This window comes from Scardinius erythrophthalmus (assembly GCF_964197995.2).
Source record: "Scardinius erythrophthalmus genome assembly, chromosome: 14".
Taxonomy (NCBI): domain Eukaryota; kingdom Metazoa; phylum Chordata; class Actinopteri; order Cypriniformes; family Leuciscidae; genus Scardinius; species Scardinius erythrophthalmus.
Window position 1 is genome coordinate 33,084,001 of NC_138234.1, and position 13,524 is coordinate 33,097,524.

The 13,524-nt window shown below is 39.5% G+C and overlaps 1 pseudogene across 1 annotated transcript in view; it reads right to left on the reverse strand.

The window, feature by feature from the left end:
• Positions 1-824: 824 nt before the first annotated feature.
• Positions 825-13,524, reverse strand: part of LOC308702218 — a 38,115-nt pseudogene continuing 25,415 nt past the window's right edge. Inside the window, exons 16-19 of the transcript in view lie at positions 6,877-7,110; positions 3,001-3,160; positions 2,481-2,528; positions 825-1,348 (exon numbers count right to left, since the gene is read on the reverse strand). The product of the transcript in view is annotated as an uncharacterized misc_RNA (transcript). The remainder of the gene's footprint in view (positions 1,349-2,480; positions 2,529-3,000; positions 3,161-6,876; positions 7,111-13,524) is intronic.

Below are 13,524 nucleotides of genomic sequence, written 5' to 3' on the forward strand. Positions count from 1 at the left end.
ACATTTTTTAAAAATGATCGGGAGGTGCTCATAACGTGCTCGGCTTGGCTCGTAATTCCTCTCACACGCTGCTAGCCGCGACCATGCGAGCATCACCGATTCCACTCGAGTTCTCCAGAGTGAAAAAAATCATCTGCGAGCTCGTAAAAACAGCAAAAATCGCACCGTGTACGTTGTAACGGGTCTTTGAGGGTCAGGGTCAGAATTCTAGCTGATAGACAGGTGTTCAAATACTTATTTGCAGCTGTATCATACAAAAAATAATATATTGTGATTTCTGGATTTTTTTTTTAGATTATGTCTCTCACAGTGGACATGCACCTACAATGACAATTTCAGACCCCTCCATGATTTCCAAGTGGGAGAACTTGCAAAATAGCAGGGTGTTCAAATACATATTTTCCTCACTGTAAATCACAAACACATAACAACAAAATGTGTAAAAAGTGAAGTGCTGTGAATACTTTCCGGATGCACTGTATAGCATTTACTAGTAGGCTACATTCATCTGTAAATATAAAATTCATACAAACACCGGTAAATATATATAAAAAAAAAATAAAACAATTTTTATAATAAAAAAACTAATTTGAAACATGAAAGGGACAAACACACACACAGATACATACACACTGCTCATATTTTCTATATGAGGATTTATTACACTCATTTGTCTGATATTATTTCAATGACAGAAGTTCAACTGTAATAATAATAATTTGATAAAGAGAAAATAAGAAACTCTACAACATCTCACTGTTGCTGATTTATCAAGCAGCTCAAAGTATTACAGGTAAAATCTCTCTACAGTCTATTCTGATGCATCAACACACTTTCACTGATGATCCAAAAAAAACACTAAACCCAGGATAGAGGGGCTGAGTGAATGTGGTCTGGACTGTGTGGATGAGGCTCATTGTGTCAGAGATGCTGTAGAAAGAGAGAGTTCCTGCACTGTGATCCACATACACTCCTATTCTACGGCTGATGGACTTTACAGGAAGTTTAGTCTCCATCTTATTATGTCTGAATGAGTAACTGGAGGAAGAGCAGATCAAACTCCAGGACTGACCATTATATCCAAACACACACTCATAACCCTTTCCCTTCCTGCTGATGCTCTTATATGACACTGATATAAACACACCATTATTCCCACTCCACTCAATCTCCCAGTAACAGCGTCCACTCACACTCTCTCTACACAACACCTGCAGATATCCATCAAATCTGTCGGGATGATCAGGATACGGCTGGACTGTGTCAGTGTAAGTAATCACTCTGTTCCTCTCAGACAGACTGAGGCGTTTATGCACTGTGTTCAGATCCAAAGTGAGCCGACGAGAATCTGATGAAGAGAAAACACATCAGAATCAGGAATTATGAATCTGTCTGATCTTTTAATGTATCAGGGGCCGTATTCACAAAGCATTTTATCTTACCACAATGAGTACTCCTAAATCGCACTAAAAGATTTTAGCTAGGAGTTTTCTCTTAAAAGTTATTCACAACGCCTTTCAGACCTACTCTTAGTAAATAAAAATGACAACTCCTAAACTAAGAGTGAGTCCTCGTTGCTATGGATGACGTCATTACTCATGCACGAGCTTGACTGAAGTGACCACCTTGATTGGCTGATGAGTTTAACGCAGGAATGATTCCAAACACCTCCCCTACGATGATGAGTGACAGGTGACAGGTCTGAGAATGCGTGCGCTACACAAGTAGTGTGAAGGATGGAAGATGATGAATAAATGAATAAATAGCCTAAATGAATAAAGAGTAAGGCAAAACAAATTGCCTAGTAGCCTAATGAAACATATTGATTGATGCAATATCTTTGCAACATTATTGAATTGTCACTATATGCCTCTGCCTTACGTTTGCAAAGAGAAGAAAATTTTAATTTGATTTACAATGAAACGTTACAGTTTACATGCAATGAGTAGCCTAGTTTTGGTTGTTGTTGGTGGCGTTATTGCATCCCTAGTTATGCCTACAATGCAAAATTGTTCCCTCGCGATTGGAAGCTCCTGTAGCCGCCGCTACGCATTACAAAACATCGCAACGTGAAATGCCACAAGAAGCGGTTTGTGGATAGGTCTTAGTGAGTTAGGAGTCCTCTCGACTTCTTTTAAGCTGTCCCAGACTTAGGTGCTACTTTTAGGGCTAAAATGCTTTGTGAATTACTCTTAGTCAAAACAATTAGGAGTCCTAAAGTTACGAGTGTCACGCCCATTATTTTTAGGAGTTGCTCCTAAATTCGCCAGTTAGGAACTACTTTTAGCCTTAAAATTCTTTGTGAATACGGCCCCAGAACTCTTCATAACTTAATATTCAGTGTATCAGCAGTGTCTCAGTACAGCTGATAATCATTTAAATGACCAATTATTAAACTCATAAATCATGATTTCTTTCAGCTTCTACAGGAAGAACATGAACACACTCAGTGATTTTGTCTGTTAGTTTTCTTGACTTACATTGTAGGAAGTCGTTCCTGGTTCTGGGATTAATGTTGGTGAATGTGACTGTGGAAATAAACAGACATGAACAGTGTGAAGAGAAATGAAAAGATAACATTCATCCATCTCTATACATTTCTAATGTGATGTTCTTCATGATATTAGACGATGTTGGACTCATTTCTGAGAGCAAATGAATCTCCAGGGGCCTCATTTATAAAACACATATCTTGGATTTTATCATAAATTCCATAGATTTCATCCTACATTAATATATGTAAATATGCTTGTCCATGATGATGAGTGCCAAACCTCTGAACCATCCAGGGATTTTTGTGGCCGCTCTGTAGGTGAAGTTGATGCACTTCTTCACTATGGACTTGAATTTTAGCTGAACTGTGATGCATTTATGAACTTTACGAAAAATGATTGTCCATATGGATGTTTTATAAATTATAGTAACATTCCTTAAATTGTTGAACATTCACATTTCGGATCATTCTACGCACGTGTTTATGAACGAGGCCCAGGACTTTACCTCTGTCAGAGATCTTCTTGAGCTCCTCTTTGCAGAAATCCTCCAGTTTGACTTTCAGCTGACGGACAGATTCTCTCACGCCATCAAAAGAAGAGAGAGAACTGAAGGGAACGTCATTTACATCTGTAGATTCAGGAGGTGCTGAGAGAGACTGGAAACTCTGTAGAAAACAGAAATCAAAACTCATCAGCTCCACACTTCACTCAATAACCTGCACTACTATCAAATCTCATTTGGTCCGGCGCTGCAGGAAGTAGCAGCTGGTTGCAACACTTCCTCCTTTCTTCTCTCGTTTCTTTTCTTTTATGTTTTCTTTTGTAAATTATTTTGTAGAGACTTTTTAATGTTAACTTTCTTTGGACTTACATACGTTTTAGGATTATAGCACTTTTTACCCATTTATGGAACAATGACTGTCGGAGTTGGGACACGCATTGTTTACATACGGCATCAGCTGTTAGCGCTGTGGCGCGCAGCGGAGATCATCAGAGACAGACATGTGATACCCCCGGAGTTGTTATACAGGACTCGCCGAGGATGTCGTGCTGGAAAGAAACTTCGAGAGAAGAAAAGGCGTTTTAGACCTGCAGTCCCCTCTGTCACTATGGGTAATCTCAGGTCCATTTCTAATAAGACAGATGAGCTCTCAGCGCTAACACGATATCAGCGAGAGTATAAGGACAGCTGCTTACTTATCTTCTCTGAGAGCTGGCTGACACCAAACATCCCGGATTCTGCTGTTATCATGGATAATTTTCATCTCCTACGAGCGGACAGGACGGCTGACAGCGGTAAGAAGCGGGGAGGAGGTCTGGCCGTGTATGTGAATGAAAGATGGTGTAAACCTGAACATTGCACGATTAAGGAGCGATTCTGTAGTCGGGACATTGAATTGTTTGCTGTTAGCATGCGACCATATTATCTGCCACGTGAGTTTTCACATGTCATTGTGATAGCAGTGTACGTGCCTCCTTCTGCACATGCTGAGACAGCAACGGATGTCCTGCACTCAGTCACCAACAGGCTCCAGACACAGCATCCACATGTCCTCTTCCTGATCTCTGGAGATTTTAATCATGTTTCTCCCTCACCTGTGCTGTCCACATTCACCCAGTATGTCACCTGCCCAACCAGAGACAATAAAACATTGGACTTGCTCTTTGCTAACATCATGGAGGCATACATTGTGACTCTTCTCCCCCCCATAGAGAAAGCTGATCACAATATGGTCCATCTTCAGCCGGTGTATACGCCTATTGTATACAGGGAGCCTGTGGTGCCACGAACAGTGAGGAGCTGGACTGCAGAGAGTGAGGAGGCTCTTAAACACTGTTTTGATACCACTATGTGGTCAGAGCTCTGTGACCCACATGGGGAGGATATCAACGCACTTACAGACTGTATTACGGACTATATTAATTTTTGCTACGAGAACACTGTGTCCACCAGGACGGTACGGTGCTTCTCAAACAACAAGCCGTGGATTACCCCTGATATTAAAGCTCTCTTAAAGGAGAAGAGGAGAGTTTTTAGATTGGGGGACAAAGCTGAGCTGAAGGTTGTACAGAAGAGGCTGAGGAGGAAGATCAGAGAGGGGAAGGCCTGTTTCAAGAGACAGCTGGAACAGAGAGACATTAGGGGGGTGTGGAGTAGCTTGAAGACCATCTCAGGTTTTAAATCACCCCCCACACAGGTCGAGGGGGACCTTAAGTGGCTGAATGATCTGAACCATCACTTCAACAGGTTTTATCAGCCAGTCATCCCTCCCCCCACGCCTCCCCCCACACAACTGCATCTCATCCCCACACCACCGGGACAAGATGGACTTTCTCACATCCCTAGCAATGATCCGCCCTGCCTACCCCTGTCCTTTACAGCAGTACAGGTGAGACAGGCGCTAAGGAAAATTAAGGGGAGGAAAGCAGCAGGTCCTGATGGTATCAGCTCCAGGCTCCTGAAGTCCTGTGCAGACCAGCTGAGCGGAGTTATGGAGAGGATCTTCAACCTGAGCCTGAAACTGGGAGTGGTACCACAGTTGTGGAAAACGTCCTGTGTGGACCTGGTGCCAAAAACATCGCACCCTAAAGATCTCAACAGCTTCAGGCCAGTGGCTCTTACATCCCACCTGATGAAGACGCTGGAGAGATTGGTCCTGCAACATCTCCGCTCCACAGTTAGCCCCTCCATGGACCCACTACAGTTTGCCTACAGGCCCAACATCGGGGTGGAGGACGCTGTCATCTTTCTGCAGCATCATGCCCTCGCCCACCTGGAAAAGCCCGGCAGCACTGTAAGAATCATGTTTTTTGATTTCTCGAGCGCTTTTAATACCATCCAGCCGATGCTTCTGAAGGACAAGCTGGAGAGGACTGGTGTGGACCACCTGCTGTCACAGTGGGTTTTGAACTATCTCACGAACCGGCCACAGTTTGTGAGAGCACGTGACGGCGTGTCTGACCATCTCATGTGTAGTACGGGTGTCCCCCAGGGAACTGTGCTGGCCCCCTTCCTCTTCACCCTCTATACGGCAGACTTCAGACACAACTCGGACAGATGTGTTCTGCAGAAGTTCTCTGATGACTCTGCCATTGTTGGCCTCATCATTGAGGATGATGATGCAGAGTACAGAGGACTGATACAGAACTTTGTGGACTGGTGTCAGCTAAATCACCTCCGGATCAACGCGGGGAAGACCAGAGAGATGGTGGTCGACTTTCGTAGACGGCGGCCTGCTCTCCCCCCCTTGGTGAACATCCAGGGAAGGGATATTGATAGAGTGGACACTTATAAGTACTTGGGTGTTCACTTAAATAACAAGCTAGACTGGACTCATAACACTAATGCTCTGTATAAGAGGGGTCAGAGCAGGCTGTACTTCCTGAGGAGGCTGAGGTCCTTTGGAGTGACAGGGCCTCTCCTTAAGACTTTTTATGACTCTGTGGTGGCGTCAGCCATCCTCTATGCTGTGGCTTGCTGGAGCAGCAGCATTACTGAGAGGGACATAAAAAAGTTGGACAAGGTGATCAAGAAATCTAGCTCTGTCCTGGGCTGTCCGCTGGACTCAGTGAGAGAGGTAGGAGACAGAAGGATCCTGGCTAAATTGACAGCTATGCTGACCCATGAGTCCCACCCATTGCACTATACTCTGTCAACCCTGGAGAGTAACTTCAGTGACAGGCTGCGCCATCCCCGCTGTGTGAGGGAGAGATACCGCAGGTCTTTCCTACCAGCGGCCGTCAGACTGTACAACGAACGCTGTTGACTTTGGACTATTTTATTTTATTTTATTATTTTTATATTTATATTTACATTACATGTCCCATATAGTGTGCTATACCTGACTTATGTGCCCTGATCTTTTAATTGTATATTTATCTATTTCTGTCCTGTCTCTACTGTTGCAAACCGTAATTTCCCCATTGTGGGACAAATAAAGGTTTTTCTTATCTTTCTTATCTTATCTTATCTGTGCAGCTCTTGTTGACTTGATTTATCTTCAGTAATTCAGCTCAATCCAGCACTTTCACACAATCAGAGACTTTCTTATAATATTCATTATGTGGCATTAATGATACAAATTGTATTTTTTGCCAGTACACTTTTAGCACACTTTTAAAATATACTTATTATGGAAACAATATACTTAAACAAGTTATACTCAAGTGCAGATTGAATAATGTTTTCGTACACTTAATTGAATGTTATTTGCAATTATTTGAATGTATTATAATACAAATTTACATTAAATGCAAGTAGCTGAACTTGAGTGTTTTTCAGTCACTTCAGTAGGATTTAATTACATCTTTAAATTCTATCATCTTTGAAATATGGTTAAAGTTAGTCCACTATTATCCTGTTTGTCTAGATCTCTGTTACCTGGAGGAAATGGATGTGATCTTGTGTGTGTGAAAGCTGCTCCAGCTCAGCGTCTTTCCTCCTCAGATCATTGATCTCCTGCTCCAGTCGCTCCAGTCGTCCTTCAGCTCGACTCACTGCATCCTTTTCCTGATCTCTGATCCGCTGTGTCGCCTCAGAGCGGCTTCTCTCTAAGGAGCGGATGAGCTCAGTAAAGATCCTCTCACTGTCCTCCACTGCTGTCTGTGCAGAGCGCTGTTACACACACATCACAATCACACAGTGAGTTCAGTGGGATTGTAGGAGGAGAGTCAAGTCAAGTCAAGTCAAGTGTATTTGTATAGTGCTTTTCACAATACAGATTGTATCAAAGCAGCTTCACAGTATTAAATTAAAATAATACAACAAGGTTTGTTTCGAATGGAATTTATTGATTGATAAAATTAAAAATGAAATATCCCCAAAATATCCCCAACTGAGCAAGCCAAAGGCAACAGTGGCAAGGAACCGAAAAACTCCATCAGGTGACCTAATGGAGAAAAAAAAAACCTTGGGAGAACCCAGGCTCAGTCGGGGGCCAGTTCTCCTCTGGCGTTTATGAACTATAGACCGGATTTAACTGTAAGATTAAAAATATTATATGAATGCCTGGCTGTTGCCTTTGGCTTGCTCAGTTGGGGATATTTTGGGGATATTTCATTTTTAATTTTATCAATCAATAAATTCCATTAGAAACAAACCTTGTTGTATCATTTTAATTTAATACTGTGAAGCTGCTTTGTTACAATCTGTATTGTGAAAAGCGCTATACAAATACACTTGACTTGACTTGAAGAGATGCGTCTTTAATCTAGTTTTAAACTGGGAAAGCGAGTCTGAGCAATGAACAGTATCAGGAAGGCTATTCCAGAATTTTGGAGCTAAATGTGAAAATGCTTTCCCTCCTTTGGTGGATCTGGATATCCTAGGTATGACCAAACACCTCGAATTAAGTGATCTTAAAGAGCGCTATGGATTGTAGGGCGATAGAAGATCCTTTAAATAGACTGGAGCTAAGCCCTTTAGGGCTTTATAAGTCAGTAGCAATACCTTGTAGTTAATACGGGACTTTATAGGTAACCAATGTAGTGATATTAAAATCTGTGTTATATGATCATATTTTCTTGATTTAGTAAGAACTCTAGCGGCTGCATTTTGGACTAACTATAGCTTGTTTATTGAGGATGCAGGACAACCAGCTAATAAAGCATTACAGTAATCTAGTATCGAGGTCATGAATGCATGAACTAACTTTTCTGCATCAGAAACTAATAGCATATTACGTAGCTTAGCAATGTTTCTAAGGTGGAAGAAGGGTGTTTTTGTAACATATGAAATATGATTTTCAAAAGACAGGTTGCAATCTAATATAACACCCAGGTCTTTTACTGTAGAGGATAAAGTAACAGGGCATCCTACTATGTTAAAATTGTATTGTATTGTGGAATAAGAGGTTTTGTGGGTGGTTTTTTGAACCGATAAGTATTACCTCTGTCTTCTCTGGATTTAATAAAAGAAAATTACGTGTCATCCAATCTTTTATATCTTTAACACTAGAGGTCGACCGATTCATCGTTTTTGCCGATTAATCGGCACCGATAGTTGATTGGTGGAAATATCGTTATCGGCAAAAATACATACCGATAGTTTTTCCTGGTTGCGTCCGTTGCTGGAGCGGCTGAGAAGCGCGCGCTGTCATTCATTACACAGTCAGAGAGCTGAGAAGGCTCTGCTGGCATCATGCAGTACAAGAGCGGCCTCTAGAGGTGTAATAAAAACTTTCTCTGATGCCTCGTGTTGTTTATTTCCACACGTGATTCTGCGTGCTGCACTGAGAGCACACGCTGCGTGGAGAGCGCTCAGATGCGCGTTTAAACCACCAACAGCTAAAAGGTATTTTTTCATATCATTATAAAGCGATTAATTTGTTGACTAAATGCTGCATTAGTAGAGAAAGAACAGCACAACAGTTTGTTTGTTTGCCTTCGAGGCTGAGAGGACGCTAACATTAGTACCAGTACCTCAAGTGGTTAAAACACTGACAAAAATAAACTAAGTCCGAACCGAATGTTTAATGTCACAATTGTTAACATCTATTTGCATTAGTTTATATCCAGCTAGTCACTTTTATGCATTTAATATGCAGAGAAGTTGCATATTTAAAGCTAGAGATGTAAGATAGCAAACTGATATGTTCATACAGCCGACAGAAACATAAATCAGAAAAGCATTCGATTTCGGTTATTTTTTCCATCATCACTTTAATATGTATTTTGTTATTTTGATTAGATAATCATCAAGTGTTTATAAAATAGAAGCAAAAGTGTGAGACTATACATGTAATATTTATGTCATTTCAATGCTCTGGCGTTGTAGATATTTAAAGTTGGCCATCTTTAAGCATGACTGTTTGGATTTATATGAAATGATAACACTTACAATAAAATTCCATATGTAACATTAACTATGGTTAATAACTGCTGTATAAGGATTGTTCATTGTTTGTTTGTTAATTAACATGTACTAATACATTTTTAAATTAAGGTTTTTATTTGTTTACAATTTGTTAACCATCAAACTAACATGAATGATCAAGGTGCAATTTGTTTTTATCCAGTATCAATTTTAAAAACTATCGGTTCATTAATCGGTTATCGGCAAGTATGGCCCAACCTAGCTATCGTTATCGGTAAAATCCACTATCGGTCGACCTCTATTTAACACACTCTGTCAATTTGGATAATTTAGCGTTTTCATCCGGCCGTGATGAAAAATATATTTGAGTGTCATCAGCATAACAATGGAAACTAATTCCATGTTTCCTTATAATATTTCCAAGTCAGGGAACTACACTGCGACCAAAATGGTCGCATATGCGACCTTTTGAAATGCCATTGCGACCAAAATTTTTAATGGGTCGCAAATGTATCACTGATTATTTTTGTACCTATGTTTTAGGCAATATATGCTCTGATTTACTATGAGCATTTATTAAAACAGAAATGTGTATTTTAAAAATACGTTTTATAACGTGCTCTGAGCATTCAACACATAAGTTGGCTTCAGCCCCGCGACCGTTACTTAGATTAAAACATACCATTGTATCTGCGCGACTCGCGAGCTCTCTCTCTCTCACACACAAATACGGACGCGCGCACACAGAGAGAGAAGATAATTGTAAAATGAAAATTGACGGCTATAGTTTAAATTTTGTTCTTGCTTGGGTTTTTTTCTGTCAAAATGTCGGAAAGCATATTGTATTATCCATCTGTGTTTTTAAAATTCATTAAATGACGGACGTTTTACAACACAGCCCTCTTTATATGTCGGATTCGTCAAACTTATCCTACTTGATATTTTTAGAATACGTGATTCGTTACGCTATTATTGGACTCCTGTTTATTCATTGTAAACTGTTATGTTTGTATATATATTATATTGTATATATTGTATACAATGTGTTAAATATATATTGTATGTATATTATCTATATATATGTTTGTATTGGCTAACATTTATGCAGCTAATGCCTGTCCTGTTTAAAATGTGCAATGTTCAAATGCAAAGACAGCACGTCACAAATAGAAGCTCTTTTGGTTATTGGAATAATAAATTAAGTAGCCTATCTTTATTGTACACCTGTTTTTCTTCTTCTTTTTTTTTTTTTTTACTGTTTTCTAGGGGGTTCTTAATTTTAGACAAGTTGACCAGCACACATTATATGCAATGCAATGCAATATAATGCATGTGTGTCCTATGTGTGACATACAGTATTTTGCACACAGGTAAAGGTGCCCAACATAAGTCATTTCTAAAGTAAAAAAAAAAGTGTTTTGGAAAATATCTCTTTATTTGATTATCAGTAAATTTGTTTTCTATACAGAAATATCGATATCGGCCATAACAGCAAAATTAATACCGGTTATTATCGATATCGGCCACACTTTTAACATCGGTGCATCACTACTTAAGAGTTCAGGAGTCTGCCCATCTGTGCCAACCATAGCATGATGAAATCCATTTGGCACTTTATTGTGTACTGTATTTTCTATTGCAGTAAATCTATCCCAACTAATGTTAAAGAAAAAAAAAACAAGAAGGCATGTGGTTTAAAAGATGGCAAGTAAAATAAAAAGCACATCTGTATGCAATACAGTTTCATTATTGTTCATTATTATCCAGAGCGGCTTACTATAAACAATTTGTGCGACCAAATCATGTTTTGCGCCAGTAACTGAAAAAGTTAGTAGTGCAAGTGCCACCAGTGGAAAAGGTTAGTGTAGTTCCCTGCTAGTGGCATCATATATATTGAGAATAATAGAGGGCCTAACACAGATCCTTGCGGCACTCCATAGTTTACTGGAGTTATGGTCGATTTTTCTCCATTTAAATAGACAAAATGATAGCGGTCAGATAAGTATGATCTGAACCAGCTTAATGATTGTCCTTGAACACCAGTATAATTTTGTAGTCGATCTAAGAGTATTGTGTGATCTATAGTATCGAACGCAGCACTAAGATCAAGTAAAACTAATATTGAGATACAGCCTTGGTCAGAAGCTAAAAGTAAATCATTTGTGATTTAAACAAGCACAGTTTCAGTGCTATGGTGCGGCCTGAATCCAGACTGAAACTTTTCATAGATGTCATTTTCTTGCAAGAAAGAGCCCAGTTGAGCGGACACAACTTTTTCTAATATTTTAGACGTAAATGGAAGATTTGAAATTGGTCTATAAATTGCTAGGTTATTTAGGTCTAATTGTGGTTTCTTAATGAGAGGTTTTATAACTGCCAATTTAAATGTTCTTGGAACATGACCTAAAGATAGAGATGAGGTAATAATATTGAGGAGAGGCTCTTCCACTATAGGTAACACTTCTTTCAGTAGTTAGGTTGGTATAGGATCTAATAAACATGTTGTTGTTTTATATGAAGTGATAAGTTTATTTAACTCTTTTGCTCTATAGTTGTAAAGCACTGTAATTGTTCTTGCGGGGTGATAATCGAGACTGAGTTATAAGGCGCGATTGAAGATTGAACGTTTACAATTGTGGTTCTGATGTTTTCTATTTTCTCAGTGAAGAAGTTCATGAAATCATTACTACTAAACTGTAACGGGATATTTTGTTCCGGTGACGCATGTTTATTTGTTAGTCTAGCCACGGTGTTAAATAAAAACCTTGGATTGTTTTGGTTGTTTTCTATTAGTTTGCGGAGGTGCTCAGCCCTGGCCGTGTTTAGGGCCTTTTTATAACGTGACATACTGTCTTTCCACGCCATTCTAAAGACCTCTAAGTTAGCTTGTTTCCATTTACACTCTAAATTACAGGTTTCTCTCTTTAGAACACGCGTAGTATTGTTGTACCATGGTGCTTTACTTTTCTCTCTGACCTTTTTTAATTTAACAGGTGCAACAATATCCAATGTTCTGGAGAGAATGGTGCTCATAGTGCTAGTAAGTTCTTCTAGTTCATCTGTTTGTTTGGGTTCAGGCAGCAGCGTAAACAAATCGGATAAGCAATTTGAGAAATAATCTATGGTAGATGGGAGGATTGTTCTGCCTGGTCGATAACACGGCGCAGCATGACATATTACAGCAGTACGTAATATGCAAGTTACCATGTAATGGTCAGTAACATCATCACTTTGCGGTATAATAACTATATCGGTTGGATTGGTTCCATATGATATAATTAAATCGAGTGTATGATTAAGACGATGAGTGGGACCAGTGATGTTTTGCTTGACCCCAAAGGAGTTTAATAAATCCGTAAACGCATCATTTGAATTATCTACGTGTATATTAAAATCTCCAACAATTAATGCTTTATCGACATTGACCAATAGATCTGAGAGAAAATCTGCAAACTCTTTTAGGAAATCAGCGTAAGGCCCTGGCGGTCTATATACTGTAGCCAAAGCTAAAGATAATAGGGATGTTTTTCTTACATCTGAGAGCGTAACATTTAGTACAAGTACTTCAAACGAATTAAACTTGTCACCTGTTTTCTGGGTAACATTAAGAATATCTCTATAGATTGTTGCAATACCACCGCCACGACCAATCAGACGGGGCTCATGCTTATAGGAGTATCCTGATGGTGTAGGCTCATTAACCCCCTGAGGTCGGCAATCACGCCGGCGTGATCTGCTCGTTTTTTTTTTTATATCAGTGCAAAATACTCAGTTGATTTTGATTTTACATACTTGTATTGTACATCATTCAAAACTGTTAAATGTCTTCTTTTATTTGTGTACACTAATAATAAAAACAAAATGTTGTGTTTTTCGTAAAACAAAGAAAATAAACATGATGCGCGTTCTGCCGTCTCTCTCAATGTGAAACTCATTCTGAAATGCGACAGAAAATGACCTGTAACTCAGCGAATGTTTGTCACACAGACTTGAAACGCATGTCTATTTTATTTATGTCTAACGCATGAATCTCTATTTTTAAAGTATGTAAATTATATAAAAAACAAATATTCTATTTTTAAGTAATCCATACGAAAGCAGCGGCATGTACATTTTCTCAAACGCGCCCTCATTACATTTAATTTGAACACGCCCACGCGCGCACGAGCGATTGACAGCAAATGATCCATGCGGAGAAACGCAGACCTGTAAACG